We start from the raw sequence: 15,440 nt of genomic DNA, 5'->3' as shown, positions 1-15,440 counted from the left end.
ATATTAGAAGGATTAAAACTTGTGAAACTTAAATTCATGTTTTCCCGAAAAAGAAAAAAAAAAAAGTTGATTTGCCGCACGGAGTAACATCTAAACAAGTACCTGGACCATTTAGGACACGTGTAAATTATACATTATTCTGCGCTTCTCCTAATTTGAACTTTGTTGGTGTAATTTCTAAACAATAATCCTTTCATTTCCACGAGCCTACAGTGTATCCTTGAGTCCTCTCAAGCAGGAGCTCACAGGAGGACGTGATGGTAACGTTAAGCTGACATCTGCCCTCTTGTCTCTTGCTCCGCTTGTCTGCAGGAAAATTGTCTGCAGCCTTAAGATGCCCCGTGGCTTTGACTGAATCAGCCAGTTCCGGTGCTCTCAGCCTGAGAATACTGAAGACCTGACGGGTAAGCCAACGTCTGTTTCCTGCTCTCATCTGCCGGACTGCACAATTAATCATGTTAGAACTGCTGTTTCAATTTGTTCTGCAATCGGTGTGTGACAGTGTCAGTTTTCTCTCAAAGTTACTTTACAGCAGAAAAAAAATGACAGGACTGTTTTCTACCACTTTACATCCTCAGGGTTTCTTTATGGAGTTTCCCCCCTCTGATGTTCTTCTTTAAGGGCTTGGGCAGGGTTTGGGAACTGTCGCTGTTGTGGGCATGTAAAGGCCACGGAGACATGAGTAATGTTGGGTTGTACAAACAGCAACACAGGGTAACAGCGCCAGTGTACGACTACCTGAAACCAGATCACCATCTTCAGCCTGGCTCTTGATACACAAACTAGTTTTAATGTGTTGTTCATTTTGACAACTTTTACCGAACCTAATATTTGGAGTAGACTTACTGTGTTACACAAAGGGTAAGTCCGGGTGAATGGAAGGCTGTATTGTGTGTTTCAGCTGCTGCCCTCGCTGCCTGGGCTGATGTTTGTTCATTCTTTGTCTTTGTGCCTGCCCCTCCATAAATCTTCTGTTCTGGGACCAGTATTCTCAAAGCCCTGGCACAGAACTGCAGCTACACAAGAGTCAGATTTGTCAAACTGCTTAACAACCTCACCCTGTTAACTTGGCTCTTGTGGTAATGGGTATGCGTGTCTGTAACGTAGTCTAGGTCTCTCCAGAACGCTGAAATCTGCCCATCGTGCATCACAGTGTGAGAGTACCGATGACCATGTGGAGAGGTCAAGACCAATGAAAAGAGGGAGCGTTTTCTCGGCCATATATGCTAAAGATGACTCCCACGGAAGCATGTTGAGGTGATTCAGTCGATATGGCACAATTCCTTTCAGTATACTCACCCTCTTTGTGGGGAATGATTTCATCCTCCCTGACTTCATGACTTCATGATGGTATTTGAAAATTGAGGCTCCACGTCACCTACAAAGCGCAGCAACTATTTTTGGACTTGTTTTGTTTTTGTTCTGCTGTGGTAGTTATTGCCACCTCTACTTTGATGATTGCAATGTTGCGTTGCCTCAGTAAGTCCCTTTGCATTTGATGATGAGACGCTTGTCACCGCTGTTCTATAATTTCACATTCCAGATACATATTTCCACGGCCTTTTTCATTCTTCTTATTGCAACAGCACAGTTTCAGTGGTAGACTTTCTGTTTTTTTGTGCTAAAAAAGGTTTTGCATCTGCAGCCATATATAGTATATCTCTATCTGTGTAACACTATGTTTTGGACATGATGTGGTCCAGTTATTGTGGCAGTGTCATGTGCCATGTCATGTCATGGTGCCAAGCCTTAATAAGCACCATAGCGAAATCCCACATTTGTCTTTAGATGAAAATGGCCGGAGGGTAATTGGACCCGCCAGCTCTTTGGCATGTCTCTGTGTTCACAGGCTCACTGAAAGGCCCCACATCATCTAGTCTCATGTAGGATCACAGGATCTTTAGGGAAGATTATTTGAGAGGCCTGCATTTGGCATAATTATCCTCTAAATGCTGATTCACTGATAGTGTGGTCATTAACTTAAATGAGGAATGTGACATTTACACTTGATTTCCCCTGGGGAACTTGATCAGTGTTTTTTGAGGAAGAGTGGGTGGGGGGGTGGGGTTGTTACATTACATTTCATTTAGCTGACGCTTTTATCCAAAGCGACTTACAATAAGTGCATTTCAACCACGAGGGTACAAAACCCAGAACAACAGGAACCAAGAAAATACAATTTCTAAGTGCCATTTTAAGCGCTACTAAAGTTCTACTATTCAAGGTAGGGTTGTGTAGGATAATAATTATCCACAAATATACAGAAACAGTGGTAGTAAAAATCAGCAGCGCACTACAGTTGCAACAGTATGTATTGAAATTATTAAGTGCAGATATCACGCAGCATATTAATTTCTGATCCAGAAATTGTATTTCTGTTCAAAAATCTGCTGAAACGCCGTCCAACTGATTTTCCCTCCGTCTGGCTGCGATACTTTCTACTTATGTCTCTCTCCACCATCTCCAACTGCTTTGTGTGTACAAGCAGATGCGATAAAAATCCAAAGCTTGGCACACAACAAATGAACGTTCAAGTCAAGGCGCATCACGAGCTCATCGTTTGATTATGATTGTTGGAACAAATGCAGTGTAAACATCCAGATGTAACCTCTCCCTGTCTTGTTATTTTAGAAGTATTCAAACACGTGTAGCATTTAAATGGGTGAAGTTCAGCGTTCCTGAGCAGTTCCTACCCTGGCTACTGTAGCTACAACAGAGATGGTAATGTTCAGCAGGAATAGGGCACTAACATAATCCTGAATTACCTCTAGGCCTCTTCAAATTCATTCTTCTCTGGGTGATAATAGAGATGCTGTAGGTTTGGTTAATTCCCACTGGGGTTGATAAAACTGTCCTCGTCAGTGCTCAATACTGGACATTTTTAAATGGGTTTTCCCTCGCAAATGTTTAAGATCATTCCGAAAGGTACGATGGTAGATTTACAGTTCATAAATAAGTATAGTGAAGTATGTTTTAGGACAGTGGGAAAACACATGAATTATAATGTAGGTCTTGTATTGGCCTCTAGATGCTCGCTCCAAAAAATGTCAACTCTCAAATTCTCCAGTGTTTCTTCAACAATCTGGCCTCGGAAAAAAGGGAACGGTAATGTCTTCACTTCTAATGCTTATTGTGGAGGATTATTTCATTTCAAGAAATCTTCAGAGGGACCTTAACCCTACTGCAGATCACATGTCCTACCTTCTACTCTGTCCAAGTTAAAGACCAATGGTGATCAGAGAGGTTTCAAACTGCCCCTTCAAAAGTCTATTAATGTGACACCACACTGTAAGTTCATTTACATAGACATTTGATTTTGATTTTCTACACTTTATTAATCCCCGAGGGGAAATTTCTTCACTACAGCAGGGGGGCTCTCAGGGGGGAGATGCTGCAGCAGGCTGCCACTAGCGCGGCGCCAGGTAACCTGACCTGAGGTGCATGTTTTTGGATGATGGGAGGAAGCCGGAGAACCCGGAGAGAACCCACGCAAGCACAGGGAGAACATGCAAACTCCGCACAGAAAGGCCCAGGACCGGATTCGAACCCGGAACCTTTTTTGCTGTGAGGTGACAGTGCTAACCACTGCACCACCGTGCCGCCACATCCGTGAGAAGGTTAATATAAGCCTTGCAAATTGCAACTCATGCTGTCATGAAAGCCCACACAGTAAAATGAGCACAGTATCAGTACCAAATAGATTATAAATTAACTTCAAATTCTTATCACGGCTAAACTGAACTTAACTATTAGATAGTTGTATAAGGTAGTTAATCTGTTATGTAACCCTCATCTGCATAAAGATTGTAAAACTGCATATCTTATCTGTATCAGCTGATATGAGTGGTAGAATATCAGCGTTGGCTTCAAATTGTAAGAAAAATGGAAATGGGTTCTTCCTGAGCTTTTCATTGTTCTGTTTAGATGCCTGTGGCAAACAGAGGCCAAGTGGTGCATTTGAGTCCCAGCGGGGTTTCTGAGCACTCTGAAAGTCGGTGTATATTGACTGGTCGTATATATGTACACTATAGATCCATTAAGATAACACACTGTTGACTCATGGAGGCTCTTTAAGTTGCTCTTCTCATTGATTGCTGCATTTCCCGAGTGATTGTCCTTGATAAATGGATTAAAATGTGTCCTGTGCTTTTTGCCTTTAGAGCTACCACTTCAACAGTGTTCACTAAAAGTGCCCTTGCTATCTAGCTTCAACAGTAAACAATGTAAAGTTTTCCCATTAGGATCCCACTGATAAGGTTTGAATCAGTTAGGTCATACAAAGTGTCTAACTTCCAGGAAATGCGGTGTGAAAGTGGGAAAAAGCTCGACCCGGTGTGTCCTTGAAGCCCACCATGTCAGTGGCGACGAGGTCAGCACAGATCAATGAATTAGTGGGCGTCTGGAACATGTATTCCCATCACACTCCTGCTCTGCTGCTCTCTCTCAATCCCTGACTTTCCCACCACCAGCAGCTGTTGGAGTTCCCATCAGAGAGCAGAAATGCATTTCAGAAAGGGAGTCACAGACGTCGGAAACATCAATATGAAATGATCTATGGGTCAGAGCGACCCTCCGAGGGATAACCGAACTCTCTAAATCGTATTCATTGGAGCTGCACTGTTTGTAACTGCCACTTTTTTTTTTTTTTTTTTTTAAGAATGTCAAATATTGAATCAAATACATTTTCAACGACTGGAAATATTGTGCGTTTGTCTACTGACCTACATCCCAAGTACACTGACCACATGATCGTCATCACCTGCTGGTGGAACAAAGGTCAAGCAGTAAAATGGTATCAAGTTGACTTTTGAACCCTCTAGGTCTAATAGTGCTCTCCGTGGGTTTGGGCAGGCTCTTCAGAAAGCTTGAAGAGGGGTGGGCAGCAGTAAGTCCCACCAAGCTGAGAGTCTAGGCCGCCTGCTATAGTTATCCCAGGCCTGTTCCCACTTAGTTATGGCAGGAATGTGCCAGTGCATGAGAAGAGGTCATCATTCCTTGTGGCCTGCCATGGATCTCCCCAGTCCTTAGTCAAGGCTGCCAGGATATGGACATGCTTTCCCACGAACGGAGCCATACTCCCTTTCATCAATGAAGAATGTAGATATTTATTATGCAGGCAGCTTAACTTCACTTCATCCAGGCTCTTCGCTGGAAGTACGAGTGCTATCATTTTTCTTTGAAGCTCTGCTTTACTCATTCCGTGTAGTTTCTAAATAAATCTGTGCTCCAGTTTATTGTTGGCCTCATAAATTAATAACTAATTTCCCTTCAACCAGCCTTAGATTATACATCTTTTTATCTTTTCTATTTTATTTTTAAGTTTCTTGATATGTGGCTCACACAGAGTCTCCAAAATGCCACCACGCCATCCCTATCGTGTTGCACCGCAACCACAACAGCGTCAGTTAAGCTGCTTTCCCCGCATACATCGTAACCCCAAGATGGCCCGGCACATTTCTGTGTCTCCCATCATGCTGGATTAGAGGCTGGATTAAATTTTCTGTGTAAGATGCTCAGAGTAATTAGTCTGTTTAAGACATCCATAACGAGGATTTCATCATTGATGCAGGTGGAACAAAAGCAGCAAAGATTCATTGGTGTAGCATGTCGTGTGAGATTTTTGTGCGCGTCGGCATAAACTGGTGTTAAAATGAAAACTGGGAAATTTGTTGTAGCTCATAAACGCAGTAATCGCATTTATTATTATTATTTGATGGAATAGGTAAATCATAAGGATGCAGTTTGGCTTAGCCTTAAAAATCATGTCGCTTTGGTTTCTCTGGTTCAGTTTTCAGTACAGATTAAAGTAATGCTGATAACCAGAGTGCAGGTTGAGCTGAACAACATCAGCGCTGGAGTTGGGTCAGTGTCACTATTTTTGCTCTGTTGAAGATATTGAGTGTTGCTGTCATGTGACGGCTGGACATGGACTCTCCTGTGTAAGGCTGCTCTCTCTAACCATTAGACCATGCTGTCAGATTCCATTTATTGGATCATTTTCACAGTGTCTGATGAATTGCAGTCACAGAGTAACACCCAAATGCGCTTGACTGAAATTCCCAGTGAAGGCTAATCCATCAGGCTCGTTGCGTTATTTAGTTTCACGCCATCTGACAACCTCAAATAATGTTATTGGAGAAGGGGGAAGTCCTGGACTTTAGGGTACAGATGGAGTTACTTCACATGTAATCTGTGGTTCAGATTTACTCTGCCCGGAGACTTTCAACTTGATCTGCACAGAGCCTTCGGCCTGGCCACCTATTGTTTCACTGCTTAGGCAACCTTGTCTTGCCTGGCTCTTCAAACAGGCTGAAGTTTCAGCTGTTCAGCCTCTGCCCCTGCCTGTGTGGCTTGTGCTTTGTAGATGGAATGAGAAATTGGACCTCATGCTGTGGAGTTGATGTTGAAGTTAAAGTGAAAAATGTGTAAACGAAGTATCACTGTTTTCCAGTTGAGTTACGCCTCTGGCTTTCCTAGCTTAAATAGCAGCACTGGGCTATCTGCTCAGCAGTTGAGTCACAGCTCTGTGTGTTCAGTCGCTGCACCGCCACAACAGAAACAGTATGCTTGTACAGCTGAAAACACACTCGAGTGGATCTGGTCTGACCAGCATTGTGACTGTACTGTAAGTGGCATAATCTATTTTTTTTTTTTGGAGAACTTAATTAAAAATGGCTTTATTTCATTTTTGTGCTCTACTTCACTTGAAGTTTGTCGAGATTTAAACATGTTTTGACAGTTTTATGATGTGTTTAACATGAGGCCAATTTGAATGTGTTGTAACAGCCTTAAATAAGGTTGGACTCGGTGTGTGCTTCAACTTGTTTACAACTGTTCCAAAGTGTTTAATCTTTTGGATTCAAGCTCTCTTTCCTCTTCTTGGGCCCTCTGAGATCCATATTTTTAATCGCCTTTGGCAAAGTTTAGAAAGATTGCCAATGAAAGCTTATAGAATCTTTGAAGCATGTGATGAAAAACAACTTGGAAAGTGTTGCTGGCCTCATTTTGCACTCTGCACCTTTCAAAGTGTTTCTTGCCGCTATTATTTAAAGACAGATCGAAAGATAGGGTGTTGGAGTTGATGTTCAAGTCGAGATAAGGAGGAGGCTGAATATTACTTTTGTCACAGCAGAATTTATCATCCTGTCAGTTTTGGAGGGATTTAGCTGCTGTTAGAATCACATTATTACCGGAAAGTTGGTTTTCAGAACAGCACACCAGGTTTATTGGCGAGCAAGAAGTCATCCAATTAAAACGAACGTGCTGAAAGCATATCATCTTTACTGAGGAGGTTTTAAGGACCATGGCATGTATGTATGGAATGTAAACATGGCTTCTCTTCAGAGAACTAAAAATGCATTCACAGTCTACGAGTTAGTGGCTGATAATATGGGTTATGATCTTATTTATCTTGTATATGAAAATATTGGTTCAGGCCAGTGAGGCCTCTGACCATTGTCATTCTCCGCTTGGTACTCGGGCCGTGTTGTGACTGCTCCCCACCCGGCCGGACCCCGTTCATCCCAACCTCCAGTACATGTTTTTTCAGCTGCGCTTACATGCCAGCTCTGTGAAACTTGAAAGGGGGTTGAATGCCTTCCTCTGTACTAGACTTTTGACATCTCTCAAGACTTAACATCAATCATTTACCCTCGACATGGTGGAAAAACGCCAATGTTAAGCTCATGTGCACATCAAAAACCTGTGTTTAACAGAAAAATACTACATAGACTTTATTTCAAACGGTCCTCTGGCTTCCCCATGTTCCTCTGATGTAGTCATGTAATATTAGTCTCTAATTTCTGAGAAGGATAGATTCTCACATTAAGGTTGTTTCAGATAGTCTTTAAATATTGATATCAACTTAAATATTTGCAGGTGTTATTTAAGAAAACAACCACACAGTATGTAAAGATTTAACTTTCATAGAATTCAAATGAGAAGCAGCTGGTACTTAATAATCTACAAGTTCACTTTATTGAGTACTTGAATTTTGAAGTGGCGGTTCTGCGTTTGTTTCCTCAGCGATGAAATCGACATCAGATATTTCGACCTCATTATGTAGCTGAACATGAATGTATTACCTAACTCATAACACCTAAATATTTCGATGACTCGTCCCTGGAAATGAAGTTTTCAGTGGGAAAAAAGATTAAAACTTCACTGGAGGGTATGTTGTTCATGCTGGCCTTCCACGTTTCATAGGTTATGTATTTTCTTCATGGTCAGTGATCAGGGAAGGAAAGCATCTATACTACATGCATTATTGATGAGAATGAAAATGGAGCCTCTGAGCTCATAGGTAATCTTTCATCTGCGGTGTGCAGCACAGGCGGTGCTTTCAGCCTATGAAAGTCCACTTCTTGGTCCTCACCCGCCTCTCCTGTTATTGACCATTTGGCCCATTTTATGCCTAATATTGTGCCATCTGTATGCATGTAATGCAGCCCACCAAAGATTTCTGATTTTGGGGTAAAAGGCAATATGTGGTCATAGATTGCCTCAACAGGTTCATCATAGTCTCCTAATCTCTGTAATTTTGTAAATGAGACAGTATAAAATATAGAAAATGAAACAATGACTGGTCATCTGGAGCTTCAAATCTCCATAAAGGTTCGGATATCTACAACCCCTTGCAGCAAAGTCAATCCTGGGATTTAAAGGATTCAGATTCGACTGATTAAACAGAAGTTGACCTCAGTGCATACAAGTGAACGCAACATCACCCAAGTCAGTTCGATTTTTTTTTTCCTCGAGTGTTTTTATTTGCACTTAAAGCAATGAATCAGTCACTGTTAGTTGTATTTGCTGGACATGAAGCTAATTTTGACAAGAATGTTTTCATGGGTTGAAATGTAAAAATAAATAATGCATCAATGTTATTTTATTCCATTACAGTATTCACAATATTTTTATTTTGTTGTTTGGTTGTCAGGGATAAAAGTACCAGACTGTTCTTAGGCAGTAAGCCTCGTGTTCATTTAACTGTAAATCTAAATTGTGTGTGCGCTGCCAGGACTGCAGTCACTGAGCAGCTATTCTGGATATTAATTGGATGTACTGCGACGCATTAGTTGAGAATTTCTGTAAACTGGAGGAAACTAATGGAACACGATCGCTGATTAACATGGCTGAAAGAGCGGCTGTAAGAATATCACATCAGGGGAATTCTGTTCATCAACCCTGGTTTCATACTCGCCAGTTAGTCTAAGAAATCATGACATGACCAGCTTTTGTTATAATAAAGATGGACAGACGCGTGAGTGAATGAAATGAGTGTCTCTGACGGAGGAAGAGACCAGATGGAGAGCGTAGCAGTAATGCCATCAAGATGTTCACAGTCAAGCTCTGTAACTGGGAAAGAATGAGACATGATGAAGACCGAGCGATTACCCAGGCGGTGTTTTGGTTCAGTGCTGGCACCACCCGGCTCATCTTACACAATCAGCCTTATTTGGATTTCAGGCTTTGGGGGCAATATATTGACAGTTGAAAAGATCATTTTCTGCTGCCAGTGACGTCTTTCGTGAGCTCATCATCGCTCAGTCAAACTATAAATCAAACATCCTTATTTCCAATATGTGCAACATATAGCAATGTGTTATCCTTTTGGTTGAGATGCAAAGTTAGGCATGAAGTTGATTCAGAGTCGGGAAAATAAAGGCCTCATTTGCAGTAGCTGAACAAGTGTGTGACCTTTACTTAAAAAGGCACAGCAGCACTGACGTGGTGCAGATCATCATCATCATCATCATCATCATCATCATCAAAGAAATACTAGAAATGGAGATTGAGGACTGACCCTTACCTCGTAAATGGTTTTAGTTTGAAACCCGTCAATACAGAAGTTTATTCGTCCTCATAACATTTTTTGGGGGTTTAATTCATCTCAAAACCTGCAGGCGCCTGAACATGATGCGAGAGGAAAGAACTGCATCTGCGGGTGGAAAAGCATCCGCATGATTGAATATTTCTGCCCCACATGCATAAATGCGGCCTCCCGAGCACAAGGCTGTGATGAGCGCGAGCCTCCGTACGTGCCCTCAACATGTACACTGTGAAACCGAGGACAGCGGCTGATGTCTCCACTACTTCGATGGCTCGTCGTCAACAACATCCGGTCTCTGGCCCTCTGACCGCCCGTTTTGCGGCAGAGTCACCAAGAACCAGACGCGGGAGGAAAAAAGTAGGGAACAGCCACTTCTCTACACGCTACAGTTCCCTTCACACAACCAAGATGTAACACAGGCTGCTTGTATTGACAGCAGTTCAATTCAATTCAATTCACTTTTATTTGATTTCTATAGCACCAAATCACAACAGAGGTTATTTCATGGCACTTAACACATTGAAGTCCTTACAGCAGAACTTTATAATATTAAACAGAGAAACCCAACAATTCAACAATTCCCACATACGCTAAGAGGGAAAAAAAAAAACTATTCTTGAAGGGAGAAAAACCTCCAACAGAGGGAAGGAAAAACTCCTCCTTAACAGGAAGAAACCTCCGACAGAACCAGGCTCAGAGGTGGGCGGAGCCATCTGCCTCGACCTGTTGGGGTGAGAGGAGAGCAGAGAGAGAAAAGGACAGCATAGAGCTACAAGAGAAGGATAGATTCTCACATTACTTGCATGTAAGATCCCTCCATTGCTTCAAGATAATGTGGAACCGATCTAGTTCATTTCAGTGCTAGCAGCTGCTGCAGGGAGAACTATCAGCCAGTGACGTTATTGTTTTCTTCTTCTTTTTTTTTGGCCATTTTTTTTTTTTTTTTTCTGTCACTTCGCTTTGAGCTCAACAAAGTGATCAGTTCATTTCAGGCTAATTCATGGATCATAAATGCCGACGAGGCGTCAGCCGCTGTGCTCACGTGATTGCATTCCTGTACGCAGAGCAGAAAAGCTCCGTCGCAAGGATGCAGTTCTGCTCACAGATGCTCTTCTGTGCGCTTGTATCATGTGTTCATGGTTCTTACGGGTGTTCAGACTAACTCATCGTCGTACAGCTCCTGCATTCTTTCTTCTAAGTTAACCGCGAGTGTTGAGGACTATAACTGCACGTCCCTCCAGCAGGTTCCAGTTAAACAATTAAGAAGTGAAGAGCTGGAGGCAGATTAAAACATTTAAATAGATATCAAATGTGTTTTTCATTGGTGTCAGTTTGTGACTCCAAACAGCGGAAAGAACACGATCCCATACTCTTGTGGAGGCCTGAGGGGAAACGCTGTGGCTTCTGTTGAGATGAAGACGGATTCGTAAAAAATCATACATAAACTCCTCTGCTGCATAAACGCTGTTATTATGACTGTTTCCTTCCAGTGTCACAAGGTAATGACTTTCTATCCATGGATTGATAGTCTGTCCCCTTTCTTTGGAAATGTTGTGTGTCTTGCCAGAAGGCCCACAGAGCCAAATCTGTTTTCGGGTGCCAAATGGCCAAAATTAAATTGGATTTTAGAGAGCTTGGCGTGGAGGCAGGGGAGAAAGTGGAAACTATTTTAGGAGAGAAAAGTGGGACGGGGTTAAATATTGACCAGAAATATAATATCTCATTCACTATCCCATCAAGGTGAAAATGAAACTTAGAGCAAAATATGGTAGATCCCAGATTAAAGCATTGCAAAAGAGTCGACCTCATTTTCAGAAGTTAGACTCGTCTCTACAGAGCGGATAAGACGTTATTAAGAAGGGAAGAATCATTATAATTATAATAGAGCCACAAAGGAAGGCCGCTTGCGAAATGATTTTGTCTCATGAATATACTGTATGTATTACACATTCTGCTTTATTGGGAGCAGCCTTTATGAAGTCAATTGAAACCAAGTCTGATGTGGATGGAGGTAACACAGTAAAACATGACTGTGGTGTCTACTGAATCTTGAAGAACATGTTACTTCCTCTTCACGCAGATCAATAGAAATACACTCATGAAGGAATCTCCCCGCTCTTCACCTCTCTTTACTACTGAACCAGTCAAGAAGCACCTACCTCGAGGATCAAAGGGGAAGGAGACGGTGCGAGGGGGTAACAAGAAAAAGGCAATGGGAAACTAAAAACCATCAAAAAGAGTAGTGCTGAGATGTGATGGATGCTCAACTTCCACATGAATTCAGTTCAAGGAATATTACTACCAGTTCTGTGCTGTAGTCTTCATGCAGCAGCAGCAGCTCCTCTGGCAGCTTTGTTTCTTCATCTGCATGGTAGATACTGAGGTTTACTGACGAGTCTTTTTTTTAATTATTTTTTTTATCAGTGCTTTGCTCTATCTTTCTTCGTTTTTGGATTAGTTTTAGGATTAATGTGACGAGTCTATTTCTGTGACTCACCTACACCTAAAAACCTTTTCCGCCGCATTAAAGAGAGTCACTCTCACCATCCGAATGAGGTTGGTCACAAGGACGGTGCGCTGCGCTTTAAGCTCATCATGACGGTTCGCAGTTTCGCAGCAGTGCCATCGCTTTCATTGTTCCGAATCCCCCTCGCTGGGTCAGGTTGCAACGTGATACGGCTCTTAAAGCCTTCATCGCCTCTGCCGTGGTTGTGGCGTCCTGTTGCTGCATGTCTCTCACAAGCTCAGCTGTTGATGGAATGCGAGGCCGGTGGAGGCGGAATATTTCTCGACAGGCTGGCATAGATGTGCGAGCATCGGCGTGCACCACTACAGAGCGCAGCAGAGCATGTCATCAACAGGCAGCAGAATTTGAACCGTGCATCAGGTATTTACTTGTTTATGAAGGTGCCAGTTTACGAGGCTCGAGATCACTGGAAATCTGTACAATATGGTGCAAACGTGTTGTTTGAGGTGGTGGTTGATTTCACAGTTGCTCCTGGAACTCGGAGGGTTTCATATCGTTCCGTGAAGGAGTTTAGTCTGAAAATGGTGGATGTCTCGTACTCTTTGTAATTTACTATAATGAATAAAAGGGTCGCGTTTGCTTCTGCTGTTCTTAGTGAGACCGGCAGACATTTAACCTGTACAAATATCTGGCAGCTCTGTTATCCAAAAACGTATGTTTTCATTTTCATGCTGATCAACAGCATAACTACCAGTCACCTTCCTCATTATTTCTCACCTGGTGAATATTACGAATTACACTTCAGAGGGCTAGTTCGGGCCTGACAGGCTAAAAATAGAAGTGAGCGACACGAGGCTGTGAAACGCAGCGAGGTTTGCTGTTGCTCACTGTTCTAATGACTTCATTTCTATGCATTGGAAGCAGCACTGATGGATTTTGATGTCTTGCTGCGTCTTATGATGACTCAGTCATCACATCTTGAGCACTCATCATGAGGGTTGAAGTATTCTTCTTGAAGACAGCCATGTGACTTTTTAATGAGTGTTCAGAAAATGTCATAATGACATGTCTTCTCTCTGTTTTTTCTTCCTCATTACCTGTTTCTTCTCCCACTTATAGAAGAACTACATTACATTCCTATTTAAATGTCGAAGGCAGAGCCATCGTGACATTCTTTCCAGAAGTCATTGTGATAACAGAGATTAGCTTAAAATTCAAATTGCCAGCTTGGCACTTTTTGGAGAGATTTGTTTTTACAATGAAAAATAGGGACCCGCATAAAACATGCAAATCCTTTGGCATGCGAGATGAGTGTAAACACCTGCCTCTATTGTTTCCTATGTAAAAATCACACGGATGGTTTACAGACCTGCTGTGGTGCTGCAGGATCTGTTGGTGTCCTTTTTACCAGCACTGACATGCACTTCGCTAAAAAGCAAAAAGTGCTGTTTATAACTTCTGAACCTTTGAAACGCGTACGTCACTTACCCCCGAATAAACCAATTCTAAAGAAATGTGAACGTGTGCACCTGCACAGAAAGTCTGGCTCATGCGTACAAACATTTAGGAGACTGGAAATATTGGTGACACAGATGGTGAAGTGTTGTATTGAAGCCAGGTTTAAAAAAGATCCTCTCAGGAGGTTTGATTTCATTTTAGATTCAATTAATAAACAAATATAATCCACAGTGTGACAAACGGGTCCAGTAGTGCTGTGGAGTTTGTGCTGGTAAGACGCTTCATAAGCACCTCTTGAATTTGGAAAGTTAAAGACCTGCTCACCTGCTCGAATACGGTCTCCCCGAAAATGTAAAAAAAAAGATACCAGGATCGGGAAAACTCGGGAGGTTTGCGTCGACCATCGAATATGAAGCTTGCCCTCCTATTTTAGATTTAGATTTACAAAGAGAAATTTACACGGGGACAATTTTTAAGAATCAGATTCTGTTTTAGCCGATGTCATTTTTGTCTTTTGCACACTCATATGGTCTTCATTAGAAAGGAGCAGTCCGACTGGAAATGTGGGGAAATAAGAGCAGGGGGATAACATGCTGTAAAGAACCAGCCAGCTTGGAATTGAACCAGGAACTCACTGCTGAAGGTATTTGTGTTTTGACCACTCGACTAACGGCTCACCCCAAATGGTGTGAACTTTTAACGTGGTCCCGACAAACACTTTTACAATTAAGATGAACGATCTGCTTTTCTTGGCCATCGCAACTTTTATGCTCGTGTATATTTACACGAGCATAAAAGACTGAAATGATGGAGGTCCACTGCCAGCCATCGTCAAGTCCAAGAGTGAGGGAAGTGGTCCATTAAGGAAAAGCGGAACGAGGCATGTGGCTAAAACACACAGCAGAAAGGAAATGATGCTGTTGAACATAATACATCTGAGCTGGTACTTGATGGGATGTTTCCTCTTGTGGTCACTGTTAACTTTTTTTTTTTTTTTTTACCTTTCTCAAAGTATCGACACCTCACTTTTACATGCTAGAGCTGAGAACGTTTTCCCAGTATGAGAGTCTAGTTTTCAGAAATGACTCCATTTTTAACACGTTTGTTGTCATGCCTGCATGGACACAGTTGTCGTTGCCTAGTTCTTAAATGATGTGTGCACTGTACTGCTGTACATTCTATTTGTTTTCCGTTTCCCTCCACCTACGTAGCTCACGTCCAGAGAAGGACGCTCTTCTTTCTCACTAATGTCTGTGCTTCTACCTCTTGATCGCCGTCTTGTTTGTCCTTCTTGTGAGGTGTGTGTTTTTTCTTTCTCGGAGGACCCTTCACAACCTCTTATCACGTGTTTGGTCATCAGAGACCTGCTGCATTCAGCCCAGAGCAGGAAGCCAACGTGAGCAAAATCCTCTACTTACCCTGTTCTCTCTTTCCTGTCATCCCTCCCTTTTTATCCTCTTGTTCACCTCTCCCAACTGGTGTCGATAGGAGCTATTGTCTTTGCTTTGGGTGTTCATTCCTCTAAACTGTGTCCTTCTGATCCAGACGGAGGAAGCATTTAAAGTGAGCGCAGCAGAGATTTCTCTGAAATGTTTACAGCTGATGTTGGAACAGAGACTAATCTGCAAAATGAGAAATTCGGTGGAAAATCGGAGGAAATCAGCACAGTTTGTCTTCAGATGGTGA

General features: G+C 42.3%; 1 protein-coding gene across 2 annotated transcripts in view; it reads left to right on the top strand.

Annotated features, from left to right (window-relative positions):
* peak1 (pseudopodium-enriched atypical kinase 1) overlaps nucleotides 1-15,440 on the top strand; it is a 104,389-nt gene that overhangs the window by 21,333 nt on the left and 67,616 nt on the right. For both annotated transcript variants that reach the window (XM_069695341.1, XM_069695340.1), the window contains exon 2: nucleotides 313-404. The gene's annotated coding sequence lies outside the window, so the exon portion shown is untranslated. The remainder of the gene's footprint in view (nucleotides 1-312; nucleotides 405-15,440) is intronic.

This window comes from Brachyistius frenatus, unplaced genomic scaffold, assembly GCF_029030835.1.
Source record: "Brachyistius frenatus isolate BFR_SWC_R1_liver_20210118 unplaced genomic scaffold, ASM2903083v1 Contig_19, whole genome shotgun sequence".
Classification (NCBI taxonomy): Eukaryota; Metazoa; Chordata; class Actinopteri; family Embiotocidae; genus Brachyistius; species Brachyistius frenatus.
The sequence above is the reverse complement of the archived record's forward strand: the minus strand, read 5'-3'. Positions and strand labels throughout refer to the sequence as shown.